The sequence below is a fragment of the Pipra filicauda genome, unplaced genomic scaffold (genome assembly GCF_003945595.2).
Source record: "Pipra filicauda isolate LSUMZ 115617 unplaced genomic scaffold, ASM394559v2 scaffold169_size1572857_pilon, whole genome shotgun sequence".
NCBI classification, from domain to species: Eukaryota; Metazoa; Chordata; class Aves; order Passeriformes; family Pipridae; genus Pipra; species Pipra filicauda.
Window position 1 is genome coordinate 322,727 of NW_024104206.1, and position 24,147 is coordinate 346,873.

Here is a 24,147-nt window from a genome sequence, read left to right on the forward strand (position 1 = left end):
ATCCACATGAATATACAAGAGATTTGTTTTCTGTATTGAAAGAGGTCTTCTTTACAGTATCTTTAAATGAGAAAAGATATTACATTTTTTAACATATTTTTCCTTTAAAGGATTAATTTAGTGTTCATGAAAGCTACCACATTGACAGTTCTGAGAAAAGAAGCCTATTTAATTGGCCATGGAAGAGATAAGTAGCAGCAGCGTAAGATTCCTAGACTGCTTACGCATTCTCCTGAAAAAAATCTATGATCCTGCTCCCATTCGAATCAATAGTAAAATTCCCTCAAACCTGGTACTTCATTTAGCTTCTAAGTCTGTCCATGAAAATAATCCTTATGACAATGTGCTGTGTTCTTAAAATTTTTCTCCAACTAGAGATACTGTGAATTTTCTGTGAAAACTGAACGCCTTTCATTTGGCCACCTCTCCGGTTGCCATTGGTCTATGCCAAGTTCACATCGGTGACATAAAGAAGAGAGGGACTATAGTCCTTTGCTGCTGTCTCAAGTCCCTCTGATGATATTAAGATTGTAATGGTATTAACTGTGCATGATATAATATAGATCTCCTTCAAAGTCACATTTTAGCTCTGGAAGGAGTGAGAGACTTTAACAAAAAATTGGTGGTATCGTGTCTACCACTGTGGTTTGTATATATTATGCCCAGAAGAAATCTTATTTTATAAACAGATGGGTCCTTTTTGCTTGATTCACTAATGCTTTACAATTAACTAATTAACAGGTTTATTGCCAAAATTAACAATAAAAGGTGTTAAGGAGTTTTGACCAAAGCAGTCTTTGGCAATTACATAGATACAAAACAATCTGCGTGATAGTTTGAGGCTAAACATTCCACAGACTGGAATTTAACCTGCTGTTTTCAAATGAAAGTTGACAAATAGGAAACCAATCCCTGCAGATTTTCTCAACCGTTTCATATTTAAGAGCCTCAGCCTTAATTAGTATTAATTACAGGTAACACAACAAAAGTTTGAAGGGCTGATTATGCATTTTTTGACAAACAAAGTTGTTTAATATCCCACACTTTGATGGACTAACTGCTTTCAGTCTCCTCTAATGCTATAGTTCTGGGTCAGGACTCATTGTGCTTTTTGTGCTATAAATAATATTTGGTTTTAAAGGGCATCATATAATCTAGAAATATATAGCACAAAGGACATTTAAAATCTAATTATTTAATATTACTGCAGGTCAGAAAGAGAAGGGTGAATTCTCGTAAAAATAGACTACTGACTTTTGAGTAATCAGCTGCACAATTCCTATGTAAAAATCCATCCCTGTCAACTTGGCACCATAAAAACATAAATGAATATACCCATACAATTGGAGTTTTAAAAAGTCTTATTAATTTTGTAGATTTATCTCTAGAATTCATAACTAGATGGGGCCAGCAATTCACTCACTCCTGGCCATGAAGTTTGCAAAGGAAAATATATACAATATACACAGAAATACAAAATACAGTCTAAGTAAGTCATAGTCAAGTCAGGAAAAGAGTTTTCAAGTATATCTAGTTGGTGTATGTGTCTGTTCTTTTATGCACCAATTAAGTAATCACAGAAGCACAGAATGGATCAGGTTGGACAGGACCATGGTGGGTCATCTGGTCCAACCTCCCTTCTCAAGCAGAGTCATCCCAGAACACATGGCACGTGATCGTGTCCGGATGGTTCTCGAATATGTCCAGTGAGGGAGACTCCGCAACCTCTCTGGGCAACCTATTCCAATGTTCGGTCACTTGCACAGTAAAGAAGCTCTTCCTCATATTCAGGTGAAACTTTCTGTGCAACATTTTCTGCCCATTGCCTCTTGTCCCATTGCCTGGCACCACCAAGAAGAGCCTGGATCCATCCTCTTGACACCTTCCCTTCAGATATTGATAGACATTGATGAGGTCCCCTCTGTTATCTCTTTATGAGACTGAACAGGCCCAGTTTCCTCAGCCTTTCCTTGTACCAAAGATGCTCCAGTCTCTTAATCACATTCATACCCCTCCAGTGAACCTTCTCCAGGAGCTCCATGTCTTTCTTGTACTGAGGAGCTCAGAACTGGACACAGCACTCCAGGTGCACCTCACTAGGGCTGAGCAGGGGGACAGGATCGCCTCCCTCCACCTGCTGGCAATACTCTTCCTAATGCACCCCAGGATACCATTGGTCTTCTTGGCCACAAGGGCACACTGCTGGCTCATGAACACCTTGTCCAACAGGAACCCCAGGTCCTTCTCTGCAGAGCTGTTTACCGGCAGGTTGGCCCCCAGCCTGTCCCAGTGCATGGGGTTACTCTTCTCCAGGCGCAGGACCCTGCACTTCCCTTTGTTGAATTTCAGACAGTTCTTCTCTGCCCATCTCTCCAACCTGTCGAGGTCCTTCTGAAGGGCTGCACATCACTGTGGGATATTGGCCACTCCTCCCAGCTTTGTGTGATCAATGAACACGCTGAGGAGGCATCTGCCCCTCTATCCGAGTCAGTGATTATTATGTTAAAACAATTATTTGTTATACTATCCACTGTGACCCATTATGCATTCTTCTTGACATTGCATCTTGCAAACTGTTTATATTTTTCTTTTGGACAAGAACTATCTCCTGAAGGTAATACTTAAACTGGCATTGTATTTTACCGAGCACTAAATTTTTAGTAGAATGGACAGAGAGTTAAGAATGTAACTCCTTTATCAAGAAAGGAAGTTTTTAATCCATTTTCTAAAGACTACGAGAACATATGTTATTATTTTCTCCCAGTATCTAACTAAGAATAACTGGTCTGTTTAATTTTCTGGTAAGGAAAACTGTCCATTAAGTGATCAGAAGAATAAAATATTAATTTTCTTTTTTAATAATGGCATAAAGCCTCTATAATATTGATTTAATGAGATTGACTTGTTATTTGTTTGAATAAGATATCCACACTGGAAAGTTTGTTTGGACTGAGAAGTTTGTTATACTTAGCTATTGTCTTAAATGAAAGTTAAGGTCATTTTTTCGCAATGACTGCATTTTATTTCATTGTTATGCTAATTTTTATTCATTTCAAAGGGACCATTCCTTTTCTGACTCATAGTTATGTGAGTGAAATATAGACGTACATTCGGTTTGAAGACAGTCCTTAATTTTATATTTAACAGAGTTAATATATTTGTTTATCTTACTGTGTATGGTAGGTTGCACTTTTTAAGAAGTACATTGTATTATAGATTCATTTAATGAACTGAAGCATATTTGCAGTAATTTATTCACAACAGGCGTGTAGTTGAGAAGGACACCATGAGAGGTCATAAAGATTGGGGAAGTTTGGAATTGCTTCAGATGGCTGCAACTTTGCTTCTTTAAAGTTCTTAGCATATACACTGGTCGGAATATTTTGTGAAACGTCTATGTACTAAAAGGCAAAATTTCAATTTAACTGGTGGATATTATCATTCCCTTAGAAAGGAGTGTTATAATAATAGAAACACCGAAAGATTTAAATATAGCAGAGCTAGTGGACAGTGCTATAATATACAATTTATTCTATTTGATACTTGTTAACAAGTGCAGTGATCCATGAAGAAGATTCTTTGAGTTTTTGTGTTTGAGTTTAAATTAATGGTTTGGGAGTAGAGTCTATTACTGTGTGCTATATAGCAAGCAATCCTTTAAATTCAACACAAACCACACATGAACTGGAGTTCTCAAGGCGCCTGGTTATGGTTGTGATCAGCAACCAATCACTTCTTTCTCATTTTCATTACAATATGTCATCAGAAACACAAGTTTATAAGATGCTTCTTCTGTTTACCATGTGTTTAATATTCATGTCCCCAGCAGCACGGGGAGCGGGGAGGGGGAAGAGAAAGGGTAACTTAGCAGTATTACTGCCTTTTTCAAATATGAAATAAGAACATACATTAGTTTTCAATCTATCTGACTTTTAAGGATTAGTAAAGGAGAAACAGACATCAGCAAACAGCATCTGAACCTTTAGGGGCGGTTGATGAAGTCGTATGCTGGCATGGCCTATGCAGTTGTATAGTGATTTCCAAGAATAATAGAGATATTATGTGAGTGAAACCACAGAATGAGGATCAGCAAGAAGTAAGGTTTTGACCTTGAAGAGGTTTAAGGGTGCTTTCTGAACAGCTATCTGGGACACAATTAAAAGCATTTTAAGATGATAAGCCCTGAAGAATGGAAATCATCATCTGTGCACATGGAAGACCAAAAGATATTGCTTTTATAGCTGTGGAGCTTATGATCAGAAGTGATATGAAATATTAGAAATGTGACAGTTTTATAATAATTTTATACTTATTGTAATAATTTTCATTTGCAGCTTTTTGCCCGTGAATCTCTGGAATGGCATTAAGTATTTCTCACTTCAGCTTACCCTGCAGTATTGGAGTGTCTCTGTGGGCTTTCTTTTTTCACATAACTGTGTGCATACAAGTTGCAAGCAAACAGACATTAAGACGATGTCTCTTATTCAAGCTAAGAAAAGAATAAGGAACAAGAGTTCCCGAAGACATTCTGTTAAGTTTCCATGTGAAGAATACACTCCCAGATCTCCTGAAGTCTCTTATAAAATTACAAGTGTGGTATTTCACGGAAGAAAATAAGCAAGTCTTGTTGACTTCTGCAAACTAATTATTGTCAGAAAATGGGAAGATGAGAAGAAAATATGTAGATGAGGAAATTCTGTACATTATTTTTTTTCTTCTTCGAGCTCTGAAGTGCTCTAATGAATATCACCTGGACCAAGTAGAGGGCACAGTGTACAGCTTTTCTGTAAAAACACAGGATGAACTATGTAATCCACTCTGTGGGTTCATCACAATGTAACTGAAAACCAGTGATACGTTACACTTGAATTTATTCTCTCCTGAGAAGTATGAATAGGTCCAGAGAAAAGAGAACTCCGTGTAGTTGAAAAAGAGGTAAGTGCTTTTATTATTACCGGGAAAGTGCCATAATTTGCCTGCCTGTTTATGACCGATATCTTTGGCTCCCTGAATGCCTCTCTTCCTTTACTTAGGGAAGTATTTCTTGCAAGTTGTAGTAGTATCTGGTTTCTGTATTTAAATTTTGGTAATCAGTCTGATATATGACTGTAGGGCTAAACCTTAGACAAAACATTATGCACTATACAATTAAAACATTTGTATTATCTCCTTAGATAGTTACTTCTACATTAATTTGACAAAAAAATCATCCTCTACATACTTAAACCAACTCTCCATTTCCTAATCATTGTGATAATTATTGTATTAATAATCATCATAGCATATTTAGGTTAGATTTGCTCCTCAGTGAGATTTGTCTGCTGGGAGAGATTACATTTATAAATGTCATGTACCTTTCCTTTTGGAATATATATGGCAAAGGTGTGCCCTAAAATCTACCTACACACCATAAGTATGTTATTCGCACCATCTCTGATCTCCCACCTGATGAATGGATTTCATTTAAACTTTTAGGGACAACAGGTTTTGGGCTAAGAGCAAACATGGTAAAGTTAATATAAAAAATTTATTAGAGACATGTATAAACAGCTGGACTTCTGTGCTTCAGCTGAATTGTGGTGTTTAATAAGCAACCCAAAGTGGCACATGATGCGTTAAGAGGACTTATTCTGGGTTGGACAGTGGAAGCGATGGCAGCCATGTGTAAGATGAACACATACAATTTTGTTCAGAAATTTGCCAAGGGCTCTGACACAGAGGAGCTCAGTTTTGTTTGGAGCAGAAAAGCCTTGCTTGCTCAGTCTCTCAGGAGCTGCTGGCTCACCCTGATGTGATACAGTCAATGTAGCCTGTGCCATGGACTTCAAAGGCAATGGGACAGAACCTCCTCTGAGATGTAAAGTGGAGTCCCTCTGCCTGGGTCTGTAGTGATAGGAGCCATGTAAACTTGCAGTAAACAGAGAAATGTTCTCAGTCCTTCACTTCCCCAAATATGAAATTCAACCCTTTTATGTTATTAATTTTTTCTATTAAAATCATATTGGAGATTTATATAACTGCTGCTGTTGAATGTTTGTAAAGACCTCACAACTGCACCACATAGTTGAAAAGTTTACTGTGTGCAGGCTGTTCTGAGACAAAAGCTACTGCCTTCATTTACACCCACTAGGAATCTCCAAATTAAGTCACTTCCCCAAAAGGTATAATGAATTCCTAAGATGCTAAATTAGTCTGAAAGATACTGTAGAATCTTGCATATAGATAATCTGCAACAAGTGTAATATAACAACTGTAGTAGTCCTTCTGAGATGAGAAAGATTACTTCCCTCCATCAGTTTTTTATTGTTCTCTGTTGATAAGGACCTTTACTACTGTTAGGGTACTTCATTTCTGTTTAAGCAAGAATGAAGAAAGCTATTTTTATCACTGAGCAATATTTAGTTCTGTATAAAAATCTTTCATGTTTTGACATGTTTGTAATGCTTTGAGCTTAATGCCTCAGTGAAAGAATAGCTGTTCTCAGCTCATCTGTTTGTGGTACTCAACAGAAACTTTTAGATTTCCTTTAGTTTATTAATCTTTACATCTATGCTCTGCTTTTTACTGAACGTGTAGCAACAGTCATAGCTTTTATTTATGTCTGTATTAGCCTCAGCACTGATATATGTTGCTAATTAAAGATGTACAGAATTTATTTGATGCCATCAAAAACACACTGACAGTTTCCTGCCTTGTAAACCAGAAGGTTAGAAAACATTTAACCACATTAAGGGCAACAGTAAGAGTTTGCCTCCTTCGCATGGGTTTCACATAGCCACAGAGAAATAGGGGAAAAGTGCAGTATTTATTTTCTGCATAAATGTTTTTCAGAATTTAAACCCCATTCAGAGTGAGGAATTTTCAGAGAAAAAAAAAGTCTTCAACTAACAGTGCTGGTTTATGATTTCAATTCATTCACCTTTTACAGAAAAACGTTGACAGTTTCAGACTGCCTACTGACACTATTAAACAAAATTAAATAAATATTAGTTCAAACACTCTGCAACTAAAGAACAGTAGATTTTGTGCCTGTATAATGCTGCTTACATATGCACAATGCTAACTACCTTGTAGGCATTGATTTGCATAGTATCTGTGTAAGACGCTTCAGACACAGACAGATTAATGAGCTCCTCTGCATTAAACCACCTTCACCATTAATTTTGAGACTCAGAGGGAAGGAGAGAGAGGTATCCTCTGATACAAATCTACTTGTTCTGTCAACTCTCACAAAACTTTAGTCTTTTATGTTAAGATCATTATGTACCAATGGCAAGCAAACTACAATGGTCTTGCTGTACTGAATTTTACTCTGCATTTCATTTATCTTGGCAATTCTACATCTCTAGTGAGGCTTGTAGTAAAATGGAGTCTGAGCCTTGCTCAGTGCTAGCTACATTGGTGAAAAGAGGGCAGACAGTATCACAGTTTACAATAGTTTTGCTCCCTTCTACCGGTTTCCAGGGTCTTGTGGATTTGTGATTTTCTGGTTTATTTTTGCTGAGCTAAGAAATCAGTGCTAAAACTCAAATATATTCTTTGTATAATCTGTTTTATTTAGCCCCATGCACATCTCAACTGTTTTACAAGAATGGAGTGGAGCAAAACTACAATGTTTCCTTGATCCTTGAAGCTTCACATCACTTTGCACCCAATAAGCTCACTCTTTTTTCTTTCAATTCACAACCTTTTCTCCTTAGGTTTTTACTTGCAGTAGGCTCAAATTAGTTTTCAGGTCACTTTCTTGGCTTCCAGGTCAGAACCTTATAGGTTTGTTGGAACTACTTGGATGCCCACTACTTTCAGTCACTAGTCCAAAGACTTTTATTTGTAAAGCAGGTTGATTGCTCCCTCCATGGTTAGGAGAACAGTCACTGATGAAATCACAATTAAAAATAACAAAGATGAACTATGTGGGGAAAAGGCATTTTGATTTATTGTTCCTTAGTGACAAAGTAGCATCCTTTTTGGTATCCACTGAAGCTGAAAAATACACCTTAAAAAAATAAAAAGAAAAAATCCAGATAACTTACTTCCAGAAGAAAATCCTACATTTTTCAGGGGAAAAAAAAAAAAAAAGAAATCCCATGCAGTCCTTCAGTGACATTCAGTAGATGATCCCATGTGATCTGGCATCCCCAGACATCCTTCAAACATAAAGAGCACCTGAATACTTAAAATTATTATCTTGTCTTTTAAATGGTTGTGTAGTATGTTACAAATACCGTAACAGGCAACATTCACTTTTGGACACTAAAGAAAGAGTTCCTAAATCATTTAGACATTGACAATTAAAGTGGGATCCAGAAAATGTGGGAAACTAAGTACAGGAAAGCTTTCTGTTTTTCTATGCCAAAATGGTTTGGGAGATGCAGATAATGATATTTAATAAATGCCTGCCTCATTTCCATTGACAAAGAAAACTATCAGGTTTTTGGAAAGATGATGTCTCATTGATATTGATTGCCTTTTTGGTCTGATTTCTTGCCTGAGCCTTTTGCACAGATGAAATGAAAAAACAGCAGTTCTTATCCTCCTTGTAACACTTTATGCAGTTAGTTTCTTCACAGACCTGTCTAGGGGAACTGTGCAGTCTAATGCAAAGGGTTTGACTTTCGCTTTGTTAACCAAGTATCTGTTCCCTGGTATATGTGAATAATAACTTCTCCATGTTTGAATTAACACTAATTACTAATTTGGAAAAATGTAGGCAGTGCAGAACCAAAGAAAGACATGTATAAAATGCAACTTTTTAATAATAAAATCAAAACATTCAGAGGTTATTTATATATTTTTTCTTTTTACTTACATGCAGCTTTATTAGGAGTAACACCATTCCCCCAAACCTTTCAAGACCAAAATCCATGAAAGGATTTGGTACAATCAGTAAGATAATGTCTTAAAATCAGCATGAAAGGGTGTTGCTTAGAATACAATCAAGGTTTTAAGAAGCATCTCAGACAGAGGGTGGAAAGGACTTCCTTCTTCTGAAATTAAAAGGAAAAGAAACTGGCCTTCTGTTTCACAGAGAAGATGAAAGGTAAAATAAAATATAGTTTAAGATGCATGGTGTGACTCTTGGGGATGGTTCTGTGCAGAACTAAGGGTTAGACCGAATGATCCTCGTGGGTCCCTTCCAACTCACCATATTCTGTGATCTGTGAAAATGTCATTCTTTATTCTTAAATTGTGGTGCAAGACTGGGATATTGTTCTTGATGTTCTTCCCTGCTCAATAAACCTTCTGGAGAGTATTTGTTACGCTTAATATTGTAAAGGAACAAGGTAATTTTAGCTGTAGTAACCATAATAATGTCCTGTGTTCCTTCAAGAATATTCTTTAGGCTTGCAATCCTCCTGCTATCTGCATCTGTTTGATCTGAACTTTTAGAGCCAAAATATCCTAAATAAGGCTTTTCGACAAATGGAATCGGACTTGATATTCCAGCTCTCTTGGATAAATGAGGGAAGTGGGGAGGTTTCATGACTGCAGCTATGACACCATGCCTGAAAAGAGACAAGAAGACAACAGGGACTGAATTAAGCAAATTAGGTGGTTACATGTGAATTGTGCAAACTGTAGATCAGTACCAAACCGGACTGGCATAATTTAACTGTCTTTTAACTCCTCCCTTTGATTATTTGCTGCTAAACTGATGGCTTGGAGAGTGTGAAAGAGTCGTATGTAAATACTTCAAATGTCGTCCTAAATGTGGAACTCTGCCAAATAGTGACGGCAGCAAGAAACGTTAAGTGTATCACATCTAGTTGGAAGAAAATAACAGGCCTCCCTCCTTCCCACTTTACATGTCATGCTCTTACTCAAGATTTGGCAAAGTAAAATAACTGTCCTGACACCCTTAATTTCTGCTTCCCATACATAATGGCTCCTAAGTCCATTCTGAGATCAAACAGATGATAGATTTTTCTTTCAATGAGGGGACTGTGAGGGGCAAAGAAGAAAGAAAGGCATAAAAGCCATTCAGGGACAGATCAGAATAACTGCAACATTGCCAAATCTATAGAAAAGGGAGTCATTTTCTCCCTCCTTTCCACTAGAAGTTGCATTAAGTTATACGTACACCTCGTGCATGACTCGGTCTGAGCCGTGGGCTTTCGCCCTGTGAGCCTCCTGCTGTATCCGAATCCAGACAGTGGTATTCACACTCCTCAGCTCAGAGAGGGAAGGAAGCTTGTATTTCCCAGTCAAATGCAGTGTCTAGCCCTTGAGGTTTTCCCCTTCTTTTCTAAAACACGGTGAAATGTGACAACTGATGCTGCAGATGGCTTACCCTAATTTGCTTGCCTTCACACAGGAAGTGAGGAGGAGAGTCACAGTTTTGTGGCTGAAACCGTCTGGTGTTACAGAGTTACTTTCCCTAGCTGCTGTCCAGTGGAGCCAGCCAGGGGAGAAGCAGCCATGCAAGCAGGGAGTGCTCTCAGGGGGATGCCCTCTGTTCATGTTCAGTGATGTGAGTTGGCTGAAGGCTTGCGGAGTGGGGGGCTCATGTGCTTTATTTCTCACCAGAACAGAGCATAAGAGAACTACTCATGCAGACAGCGTTACTTCATCTGGGATGTGGCGTCTTTTAGCCATATCCCATAGAGACTTATTCAGCAATAAAGACCTGAGCCTCTGATTCCTCCAGAAAGCTGAAATTTCTTTAACCTACAAGCCACAGGGGTCTAATTAGACTATACATCTGTTGAAACATAACTTAGGCTTATGATTTCCCTTGTGTGAAGATGTGACAATTTCAAGCCCAAGCTCAGCCCCAGAGTACGCAACACAGCTTTATTTGCTGACCAGAGCCACTCAGCCAGGTCACCTACCTCTCCTCTGAATCTGTTGTCCAAACATGATCAGTTAGGAATCGAAAAATGGAAACATGAAGAAAAACTCATTCAAGTATTAAGGAACAGGTATCCTTATGTTGTGGCTAAATCCGTACTTGTCAGATTCCTGCTTTCTTTTGCCAGGAGTAGTCCTGGCAGTTCTTGCAGCAGTCACTTGCTGCTATGGATTCAGTTGTCACAGACTCCACGGTAGATATTGAAAATTAGCCACTTACCAGATTCATGCTTCTCTAGCAGGAGAGATATATTTCCCTCATTCCTCTTTCTGTTAGCTAGCCATAACACCCACCTTCCTTCAGAGATCCCTTCACACGGGAGAAATGTACTGTTTTCCTTATGCTTATTTCTCAACAGAACTACAGTATTTTTTTCACCATCACCATACCCTTATAATTTCATAAAAACCAAATTACACATAAATTATACTGACCAAGCCGGTTTTGCCAGAACTCTGTGCCTGACCCTCTGTAATACAGAGAGCAGAAGAATCAGTCCTTCTCATTCCCCTGATCCTCTAGCAGTGGGGTGCACAAGCATAATAATGTGGAGATGGCAAAGTATGGGGAATTGGAATGCTACAGGATAGAGGATACAAAACCAGTGGGAAAGAAGTGAAAGCTGACAAATTAGATTGTGAGGCCATTGGACTTGCTATGTTTGTGCAGGGTGTAATATTATTTGGGCAATCAGGAGATGAACAATAATGAGAGTTTAGTTGATGAGATGCACAATGGTTAGCTGAAGTAGTACCTTTTATTGATTTCCCAAACTATTTAATTCTTTCTTTCTAGCTTACTCAGATATCTATTTAGTTGGCATCTGTCTTAACTTCATATATCATTGTAACTGTTTTCTTCCCAGACTGACTGCTACTTAAGGGATAATAGGAGGGATGCTCTGTTTTACTAGACGATAATATGGTTCCTGCTTGAATCAATTACAAGGCTGAAGGGAACCTGATTATTGCCAGAGAAAATGGGGCATCCCTCCTATTGTGCTTAATATACTAGAAGTGAACCAATAAAGTTGATTTTTGGATACAAAGTTAATTACATTGAAAAATCAGCTTAATCCATCTGATGAATACTGCTTGTAAACACCCAGAAGTATACTCATTTAGGCCTATTATTTCCTATTTGTAGGAATTAGGGTCTCTATAAAGTTAGCTAATCAATTTCATTTTAATTGTTCCCTTATTATGGAAAGAAGTATGGAATGAAGATAATACTCATATGCACACCTCGTAAGGGTGTCCTGAGAATTAACCAGTTAATGCTTTTACAGCACTTTTACCATTTACAAGGAAATATAAATGCTTCGCATTATTAAGTAATGACTAGTATTAAGCAGGAATAGCTAAAGAGAGGTTACAGATTGCTTTCTCATGTGCTTTCCAATCCCTACTACTTATTAGGAGGAATCCCACTTGGGGTGCAGAGAATGCACTGCCTTAGGAAGACAATTTACATGTACCTACATTTGTTTCAGTAAATCAAGCCTTCCGGTTCTCCCTTTTCCTTCTCACAAGTGAGAGGAATGGGTTTACAGGCAATGCAAAACTGCACCTTTAAGCAAGGCAGTGTGTAGGCAAAACATATGCCTACAAGCCACTAGAGGAGATAGAACATGTTGGAAAATAGGCCAGCTGGGTGTTCATTTTGTACTTATGGACTTTCTCCTTTCCAGAATTGGGCCCTTGGCAATGTTGAGATTTTCTGTGATAGCCCTGACCAATAGAAGAAGAAAGGATAACATTTGTGGCAAAAATCTACCAGTCGCAGGAAGGACACACTGCTTTCAGGTCCTTCATCAAACGTGAAAGAAAAACATCTAAAAAAAAAAAATTGAACATGCTGTAGGTATTTACATGTCCATAAACTTGTACCTCTTAATGATATTGAAGTTCCTGAGCTTCAACCAGGGAACAACTAGTACCCCTTGTTACTAATGTGGTAATGTGCAGAATTATGTCAGTCCCGCTTAAAAATCACCCATATGGGTTTGCATGAAAAGATAAAGATGGGCTCACAGGAATTTCATGGCCCATCCTCAGATTTTTAAATCATACACATGTGAAATAGGGAGGTTGTAGGGTGGTCAGGATTAACTGGGAGAAAGCCATGATGGTACAATCATATCCTTTTCCTCACAGAAGTCCTCACTTTGAGTGAGACTGCCTGACAATAATTCCATGTTGATTTCCCTGGCTGAGAGTCCGCATTTTTACCATAATTTTATGTAATCTTTCCAGAAATTCAGAGGGAAATACAGCAATGTTATATGTTCTTGCCACATTTATTTACATCACGGGAACCAGTCACTTAAGCTTTCAGTTTGAAGTTAATAAATGCTGTAAGCAGTTTCGCAATGCTAGAATTGACAGATAAGGCCATCTCACCCACAGAAAACACCCACTATCCCCTTCCAGGGAAGAGTTGTCCTCTTTCAAGGCCTTGTGTAAAACAACATGTATTTTAGCATTATTCAGCACACTAAAGGTGAAATTCCACCTCTACTAAATAACGAGCAGAGAGCTCCTGCTGCAGCTATGGATGGAGAATGGTCCTTCCCAGGCAATGAAGCCACACATGCTTTGCTCACTGGTGGGAGCATTCTATTATCAGGACAGACCTTATCTGACTTGTTCTGCACAGAGGTGGAAGGGTTCAAGGTTGCTGTGCTGCATCACCAAACCCTACCTGGCTGTTTGACTGGCAGAGGAATGAGATGATACTTTCATGCAGGTTATTTGTAACATGATCTGGTTTTCTTGAAAAAAAAGGAAATACTCTCATATGCTCAACTGTGGGTTAATGATATCTTCATTTTTAACCAGGGTTTATCCCATCCCCATTATATTTCTGTAACATATTTTTTATGAGTTTTCAATCCTGCCACGTCAAGTGCTTCTTTAATGCAATTCTTCTGCTAGTCAGAAATATTAGTAATTAAATTCTCTCAAATACGTTAGTGTAAAGCAGAGGGAGAACATCCCAATTCTATCAGCACTGGTGTTAATTATTTTAGGCAAGCTGTCATTTATGTTTTCTAAAGTGGATTTTGTTCTTGCAGTCAGGAACATTGCTTAGTGCAGAATTAATTAATCATTATAAATATAAAACCTGCAGTATCAGCTTCTGCGTTCAGTAAGGTTTCAAGAGGCAAGGTTGAAGGAGTCAATAGGCTGCTGTGGGGAATCATGGGTTTTTTCATCTGATACAAGGACAATTAAATTATACACCTAATCTTTACAGGAATATGTATTTAAAGCATCATTGCAAAATAATAAAAAAAGAAAAACTGATAATTTATTATGACTGACAGCTTTTACTAATGCAATATTGTTTGAAAAAATGCTGTATAAAACAAGATTAGTGAGGAGTAAACTGAAAAGCTAAGTTTACTATAAATTTGTTTTTAAAGATGTCTTTCTCATTTTACCTCTTTGGATATTGGTTGAGTCATTAATTTCCTCACCATAGTACAAACAACAGCATAAAGCTCTATAAACCCACAAGAATAAACATATAATAATCCAACCTTTCCTAGAGTGTGCTCTGTAAAAACTGAGTACCGGTACTTGGAACTATGGGGCTGGCTTTAGTAGAAGAGACCAAGCAAGGCTGACAACTCAGGAAAACTGGAATTAATGATGAAATAAACTAAAATTTAATCTTGCTATTTGCATAAATGATGTTGGCTTTTTTCTTTTTTTTTTTTCCTGCACCCTTATTTTGGCATCAAAAAACAATTAATGCCCATTCTTTCTCAGTATTAAGGGACGTGATTTCATTGTCTCAGATATGCACTGATTTACACCAGTGAAAAATTAGTTGTTTATTTTCTCATCCAGGGATCAAAAACATGATGGATGGCCACTAGCCACTTTACTGAATTGACTGACCATCATGTTGTACGTCTCATTGTTTTACAATCTAGATTTGCTGGCATTTAATCTCCAAAAGCAATGTATGATATGGAGCTTTCAGGAGGGGAGGGAAATCAAAGCTACCTAAAGACACACAGCCTGAATCCTGTGCCATACATGTTGACCTCCTGTTGAAAACACATTCTCTACTTTTCAAAGGCATTCTCTTGACATGTAGGTTGTACATGATTGAAAGGTATGGGTCTATCTATGCAATAGATGGTATTAATTATGTAAGCTTCCTCAGTTTTATAGTTTATTGTAAAAGGTATTATTTCATGATTTGTATCACTACAGTTATGTTTCTAATGGGATTTTAATTGATTTTGAATCCAATTAAAAAAAACCCTATTCTTAAAGCACACCTCAGCTGCTGCCACTTTGAATCTGTGCCAAGCTGGCAGACTGTAACTCATTGTGTCATCATTTAAATGTCTTGCTGCAGTGCTGGCTTTAGGGATTTGGAAGTGATCTGCATTTAATATAGTCTCTTAACTTGTAGCCATTTCAGAACTGAGGAATGCTGAAATCTTCAATAAGCATCTTACTGACAGTCAGTAGGCATCTGGTAGGACTGTGTTATTTTACTTATTCTTGACACTTGTTGAGCCAATAATCTTTTAAAGATGCTTTTATTAAGTAGTGCAATTATTTTCCCAATACGTGCTTGGAGTTTGGCCCTACCCCAAAACCTTTTTTACCTAGACAAAACTAGGATTGGGAAGGCATGCAATTCATAAAATACAACTCACAAACATCTTTCTTTATTTGGACACAGCGGATATCCACATCCAAATACCCACAAGATTTGATGTGGGTAGAAATATGGATGATCATTTCTTCATTTGGGATCCTTGTTGTCACTCTGCATATCTGTCATGTAGCTCTTTCCCAACCTGTTTATACCCATGCTGATTGGAAATGTGTGGAATTTGAGCTGAATTGGTTTTATATATTTATCTGCTATATGATAAACAGTGGTTATTTTATACATTCAAAAACCTTTCTTAGTAGTTCAGATAACTTCACATAAGCTCATTTGACTATAAATAGGGCATATTGCTGCCCTCAGGCTGAAGCAAGAGCCTAATGCATTGAAAACTATGGTTCATCTACCAATACCATGTATATTCTGGTATTGCGGATGATGATCTCAGTTCATGTTTCAATCTGTGGAGCTTTCCAGTGCAAACTTTCCATTAACCCAGAAGATTCTAAGAGGTTAATTAATCACTGACTGGGTCTGAGAGAAATTGCAGTAAACTATTGCTCAAAGGTATTAAAGCGCTCTTTTCAATTGGCTTCAGGCAATATTACCTAATCCTAGGAATGGCTTTAACCCTCAGGCAGTAGTTCATTGCAGTTGGCCTCAAGTGCAGTCAACAATCTGTGTTTGCTATTAGGGCTGTGCTGGTAATTGAATTTCGGTTTAGTGGAAGAACCAAGCATTTCAAAGAATAATAAAAAAAAAAAAACAAAAAACCACAAACAAACAAAAAGAAACAAAACAAACAAACAAAAAATCCCCACAAACCAACCAACCAACAACAACAAAAAAAAAAACCCAAAAAAACAAACACAAAAAAACCCCACTACCCACCTCTAACTGTCCTTATTTTAGGTTCTATAATTCTGTGTCTTTTGAGGCCATTTTAGATAACTATGGAAAAATGAACTCAGAATCAGAAGGGAGTGTTACTTGCAGCTGCTTCTGAAAACAAAAATTTGAACTGCTTTCCTCCCTCCTTAGGTGAGTGCTCTAACTACTAAGCTTTGGGACACGGATTTTCTTTTTCCTCTTGAAATTTTTCCACATTTCATAAAATGTTCAGATACTAATTAGTGCAGAAACTGGTTCCTAACTACTAGGATACACTTTTCTTCAGAACTGTGCAAGTATTCACATAAGTGAATGAGGAGGATATCAAGCCAGATAATGAGTCAGCTCCAGGACTGGACTGGTTGTGTCTGTGCAAGGCTCTGCTCAGGCTAATTAGTTCATTTGAAGAGAAAGGTTAATTAACTCTGGTGAATGGCTGCTTCTTATATGCAGCTAGTATTCCTGCCATTCACATTTGCAGTACCTGGGTAGCTTTGACTGCTGTGTAGACCTCTGTATGCAGCATTCCTCAGTGCAGACCTTCCCTATGCTCTGAAAATGTACTATGTGGATGTCTTTAACTCTAGTGAACTTGTGGTTGGGTTTTTTTTGGCTCATCCCTTTCGTCATTTTACCTCTACCTTTATTCATCATGCATACTATAATACTGAAAGCTCTCTAGCAGCACAGGTTCTTGCTGTAAAATAAATGAAAAATATTTTGAGAGTGAGGAACGTGACAGAAGCCATACAATTGCACAGACAAGCACAATTTCTAATGGCCACTCTGTTTTGAATGAATGGTATTTGAAACTGCTTAGCTGACATACCCCGTGTGGCCAGGCAGACAGGCACATAGGTAAATGTAGATGTGACTTTTCTAGCAGATATTCTTAGAATTTCCCATTTAAAACTTGTCCTTCTGTTTTCAAATAGCAGCAGTAGTACAAAAGATGCAATTCTGTTACCCTGCAGCTTCATTTTTTATACAAACTCTGAATACAGGCTAATACATCTTCTCTCCCCATGATACAGTGGAGTGTAACCCACAGAATAAAGAATAGCTCCCTATGAAACTGAGCATTTCATTATAATGAAGAGATTCATTTATCAGATTATTAATATTTCTAAATGAAGCATCAGTCTGAAACAAGAAAAATAAGAAATATTTCTATCTATTTTATATTTGAATTAGGGTGTTTTCAAACCCATTATTGTAAATTAGTTCAACAGAGCTGGCACAAAATAGGTCCACATAATAAAAAATGGTTGAATTATTATATATGTTAAGTTTCTGGTACCATTGTTTGCCATAACTCAACTAAACAGGCAAGTGAGACATTTAGACACCTGATGGCAATCTTTCATTAAATTTGATTAAATATGATTTGTGCCTCTTTTTGTATTAGAATGTCTCAGACATAACAATACAATTTAGTTTTGTATAGAACTTCGGTCAAAAAAAACAACAAACCCACACCCAAAAAAAAGTCTTATGATAAGATGCAGAAGGGAGAGATAACACTTCTTGGATGTGGGTTCAGTGGTTCCCAGAAAGGCAGTATACAAAAAAAAATAAAAAATCACATTAGCTGAAGAATTTAGAGGGGGGGAAACTCAGAAATTTTAAAGCAGCAAAGACATTTATGCTTTTCTGCAGCCAGTTGGAGTGAGAACAAACTGGAAGAAAGGAGCAATAGAAGGGAGGAAAAGGTAAGTGAGGTTTATGTTGTGTTAAATGATGCAACATAACCTAATGCCATGCATGGATTGTGTTACTTCAGAGACTTAAACAGATGCTGTTCACTTTTTCTTAGGGCTTACTGGCCAGCTAGCTAAGTTTTCTTATTGCTATGCCAAATACAATAAACTTATTTTTGCAAAATAAATGTGATAATCAGTGACAAATTCTACCCTTCCACACTATCTATAGTAATCTTACATATACTGAACTTTGTAGCAGCTCCATATTTGAGGCTAGGAGGAAGGCATGCCGAAAGAAATGTGCATTCAAATCCATTTGGAGGCTGATGTAGCAAATAACAGGCCTGGTGTTTGTCAGTCTGTCAGCACCAAAGACTGTAAAATACAGTTCTATAGGAACCCATAAGAGGGAATTGTTATCGTCAGACCCTTTTGGCTCCTGATAGTTTTGTGGGACTCAGAGTTTGGACTCTCTAAATTGTTCTGGATCTAAGGATCATTTCTGCTCTTTCTATGCATGGAGGCCTTGATAGGGGTTAGCTTAATAGTGCATCTGTCTTCCTTCTCTGTCTCTTAGAGAACCCAAACACAAATATTTGCATTGGTCACACTGAAGAGATACTTTATGTGTATCCAGTTCTTCTGTCCTTGCCTGAGGGGCTCAAGCACAGCTGGTGAGTGGAGACAGATGGAGAAGGACAGGTAAATCCTGAGACAGCCACGGTTCGCTCACCAGACAGTGGTTTCATCTTGACAATTGCCCAACTGTGGAAGCATATTGTGAGTGCCAGGGGCTGTGGCAATTGTGAAAGAGACTTTGATTAGTTTTCAGGAGGTAGAACAAGAACCTGGCACTCTTGTCTTCCTGAAAATATCATGCTGTCCTAGAAACAGCTTAAAGAAGGGATCCATTTAGTGTTAGAAATAAGTGTAAGCACAAACGGGTGCTTGGTCCTGGATGAAGCTTAAATTGACTCATTTATGCCAGAAGAGTCACTCAAGTGTGTAATTGATGTGCGAGAGATTCAGCCAAAAGTATTACTTTCTGAAACATCTTTTGTTTTTAAGCAACAATGGCTTCTTGAATTGGGCTACAATCTGTAATTCTGAAAATCTTAAGAAACAAAAAAAACCCCCTGACAGACAGAGGCAAAGGCATGTACCAGCCACTGGCATTTACTTTGTAATATAGGAAACCCCATTGGAAGGAACAAAGCATGTCTCTCATTATTTTTGTACATGTACCTGAGGGAAAACAGTGACACTCCACCTAAAAACAAAGGAGTAAATTTTATCCTTCTCAGTTCACCGAGCCACAGAGCATTATGTGGCCATTCAGTCATAAGGCAATACCTAGTTATTCGGGAAGTGAGGAGAGGATGTGAAGTGCCACCTCCTCTTCAGTGGTAGAAGTTGGTATTCTTTATCCCTGAAAGCTGGTGCTCAGTCAAGGTTCAGGCAGAGAGCCTTGTGTTTGAATCCTCTTTGAGTGTTTACCTCTCAGATGTAACATATGCATCAATCTTACCTTTCCAAGATTTCTTTTTTATCAGCATGCTACTTCTTCATGAAATAGTTATTTTGTTTTATAGAAGATGAATCAACTCTGTTGAAATGACAAGCAAACAAACGAATCAGATACTGATTTTTGCTTTGACCCATTGCCTCAGCAAAAAGGCTTTCTATGGTCATGGTACAAAAACCCGCTAATGTGAAATTATTGGCTCTACATTCAGATTTTACTTAGCACTGGAAATATCAAAAGGAGGCCATAAAATTCCTAAAACTGTGTTAATAATTGAAATAGGACATCCAGCTTCTGCAGCTAGAAGGGTTACTTGAGCTGTAGATACAGTGCGGTCTGAGGATAAGGGCTGGAATATATAAATTTAACCCTTAAAAAACAGTTTAAAAGGCTAGAGATTAATGTTTTACAAACATTGTCTTGAGCTCCTGTTTTAACCCATAGAATTGAAATAAAACTGCCTATCCATGTAAGTAATTCTTTCCATCACAAGGAGCAAGTATATTAACCCCACCTCTTTGCCCTCCAAAAGGTTGTAATCAACCCTTACCCCAAATAAATTTGAAATATCAGGATGTACATCAAAGGAGATGGTACAGTTTACACTCAGGAAAGAAATAAGAATGAGTGAGTAGTCACTTCGTGGATATACAGTCTCCCAACCCTGGTGTGTTTTGGAAGCAGATTTCCAACACACTTTTACTGCAGAGGCCACTTCCTGCTCACCTGCTAGTGGCATTTACTGGCTTCCAATCAACCACTTTTCTCGTAAGCATGTCAGCTGCAGTTGTTTTATAATGGTGTCGCAGTTTAACCCCGGCCAGAAACCAGGTCCCACGCAGCCTCCCACTCACTCCCTGTGAGAGACCAAAGTGTTGGAGGTTAATGACTCAAACAATTGACCATTTGCAAAAGCAGCAGGTGTTTTGCTGAGGCCAGGTGTGCACCCCCCAACTGAAGGGGAGGAGGAGAGTTTTCGGATGCGTGGTGGCCAAGCCTCTGGTTTGCACAAGAACAGCCCAGGTGAGAGTGGGTGGGCACCTATCACAAGAGGATGACCAAGGCAAACCAACCATCATTTAGCAAGAAGATGAGTTTTGAGCCAGATAAAGGGAGAGGCCAGTAAGAAGCAGATCTTGCAAGGTGGGATAATGCTTTTTATTGTGCCAATTACACAACTGGCTCAGGTGTGAAACTCCCCTCCAGGGAAGGTATTGGAACATTCACATGTAAGTCTGAGGGTATTCATCCCTTCTGATGGGGCAGAACTGGCTCAGCTATGCTGAGAGGCAGCTATCATGTCTTAAAAGGTGTCATAAGCCACTGAAGACTCTCAAAGCACCCCAGACTAATTTCTGAGGTTTTCACCAGATCCACAGTTACATCAGTGTAAAACTACCCACCCACCCCCACCGCCAAGGGAGGTACCCAGGCATTCCCAGCTGAACCTGAGCATATATTAACCCACTGAATTTTTTGTTTCACAGGCTTCCCCCACCCCCAATGGATCAAGGTTGTGACCATCGCCTTTGACCAATGGACACTGAAACTGCAACAATCAAGTCTGATCCCTGGATCCACAGGTGGTGATATCTTTCTATTCTTTTCCTCTCTTTCTCTCTTTTCCTTAAACATTTTCTTAAGTGTTATTTTTATGCTTTTATATTGCTATATTTCTAGTGATCATAAACAAAACGGCTACATAGCTCCTTTCCATTGCAACCAAATTGTTCTGAAATAAACCTGCCTTATATACATTTATAAACACCGGTCATTTGGTGTTGTTCAATCCTCCACCAACAGGATCCGGGGTGAGAGAACTGGAAGGGTAACAGCTAGAAAACTCATGGCTTGAGATAAAGACAGGTTGATAGGAAAGCAAAAGCCACACATGCAAACAAAGCAAAACAAGGAATTCACTGGTTCCCATGGGCAGGCAGGTGTTCAGCCATCTCCAGGAGAGCAGGGTCCCATCACACATAATGGTTACTTGGGAAGACAAATGCCATCACTCTAAATGTCCCCCTCTTCCTCCTTCTTCCTTCCACTTTATATGTACTAAGCATGACGTTATATGGTATGGAATATCCCTTTGGTTAGTTGGGATCACCTGTTGTGGCTGTGTTCTCTCCCATCTTCCCTTCCCAGTGTGGCAGTACAAAAAGCAAAAAAGTCCTTAGCCCTGTGTAAGTACTGCTCAGCAATAAAAAAATATCTCTATATTATCAACCCTGTGTTCAGGGTTCAGCACTGTGAATAAAATTAACTCTACCCCAGCCAAAACAGCACACACAGCAAAAGAGACAACAGTTGTTTAACTACAAGCCTAACTTTTAAAAGGAAGGTATTATTGTTTACTTTGGCTGAACACCAGGTATCCACTGGGCCTGCACACAAGTCCCTCCGGAGGGAAGGGGGGAAAGGGGGAAAAGAGGAAAGGAAAAAAACCCTACTTGATCGGAGCTGCTAAGAAAGATTATTTATATTTACACAAAGATAGAAAACACTATAAGCAATATGCATACAGAGAAGAACTAAAAATAAAGATACTTCCCCACAACCAACAATCTCCTCCCCCGATGGAACTGCCCCACCACTGAACATAGCTACCCTGGAAGAGAAGAAGAGCGAGCTACCTCTTCCTCCTCTTTTTTATATTTTTAGCTGACATAACATGGTGTGGAATATCTTCCTGTTCAAGTCAGGTGACTTATCCTAATTTCCGCCCCGGAAAAAGAAGTGTTATTTAGCTACACAAACCCACTACAGAAGGAAAATTTTTCAAATATTAGAAATGTAAACAAGACTTGGCCTATTTGGTCTTTTCTCATGATCCCCTTTAACATGATTCCCTATTTCATTTTGGTACTGTCAGAGATCTTCCTCACCTTTTCTTATCTGGAGATTCAAAGCAGCTCTGGACTAGTATTCTCCTTGTTCAACACCAGGTGTCAATAGGGAACACCTTCTTTTCATCACTGCAATCTACCAGGCAACAAACAGACATTAGAAACATTGTGTAATTCCATATACCAACTACAGGTCTATGGATGAATGACTATTATATCAAAACACTCTTGGCAGACCGCCTGGGCGGACACATGCATTGGAAGCTGTAGCAGACATCTAATTTGGTTTTTTTAAAACCAAATTTTTCCTTTACATTTAGGGATTGCTGTTGTATTTATCCCAACAGATTTAATTCACATGAAGCTGAAAAGCTGTTATGAAGATTTGGAAACCCAAATCTGCGTCTTTCAGGAAAATTTCTGTTCTTTCAGAGTTTCTTTGCAGAGTATCCTTTCTTTGATATTTGATAGGGATTTGAAACCTGGGTTACAGTGACCCATATAGAAAGAAAGAAAATAGGGACGCTACATCTCTGTTAAAAAACTGGGACATCTGGTCACCTCATTTGTTACAAAAAGAATATCTTCAGAGTATGATATCTCTAGATACAGGGGATTTGATGATTTCTTTACAGTGAGAGAAAAACACAGACTCAGTTAAAAGTTTATCTAAATCCCTTTTGTAGCTAGGAATTTCGAATTTTTAAACAAGAAACAATTATTTATTAAATTTTCAGTAAAAAAGAGATTCCTATGTGTACAGCTGAAAGCACATTCATGTAATTAACATCATAATAAATCCAGGTAAACTGAACCCCTCCAACATTAATGTGACCTGCTTCCCAACTATATATCTGCTTTAAAAAAACTCCATAAGAGGTTTATTTTGTAGTCTGCTGGAATGGAGTGTTTCATAGAGAGGAAATCCTTTGCATGGGCCATCCATAATAAGGCAGAGTTATGTTAATGATGGGAACATGAAACATGACCATATAAACTCTGAAGGAGAATGTAATTACAATCAAATATATCAGTGAACAAGATTCAAAAGTACTACAGATGCTTGAAAAATAAAGCTGGAATCTGAACTGTTTCTAAGTTACAATGTACAGAAAGAGAGGACTCTATTACATTCTAAACATTGGAAAAAATTGACATGCGTATTTAGAGAAAGCAATTTGTCATTTAAACCATGTTGTTTTGAGTCAGTTTTATTACTGGTTAGAAAGATTCCAGGTTTAGGTAATTTTAAAGCATTTTCACTGTGACATCAGAAGTAATGAAATCTCTCATACCTGAATTACCAAACGCTTGATAGTTAGGGGATGGTCCACGTAACATTGTTTCACAGATTCTTCACTACACAGCACAACTGTTTAATGAGCTCCATAATGTTGGGTCTGAGGCCCAATCTATTCCTTCCAAAGTTCTGTCTTGGTGAGGTCACCTCAGATTCAGTCAACTATAAACATTACTGAGCTTCTTGAATGACTATCCTTACGGTCCTTGACAGGTTTGTTCCTCCAGGGAGACCAACACCAGTTTGCAACTTGTCAGTGAAACAGCAATAGTTTTCATGATGCCCTTCCTCCTTTGCCAACTTCTACATTCCCTGCTGTACTCCAGCAAATATACCCAGACACCCAGAGGAGCTCCCTTTGTCATCTTAGCAATTCCTAGCATCAA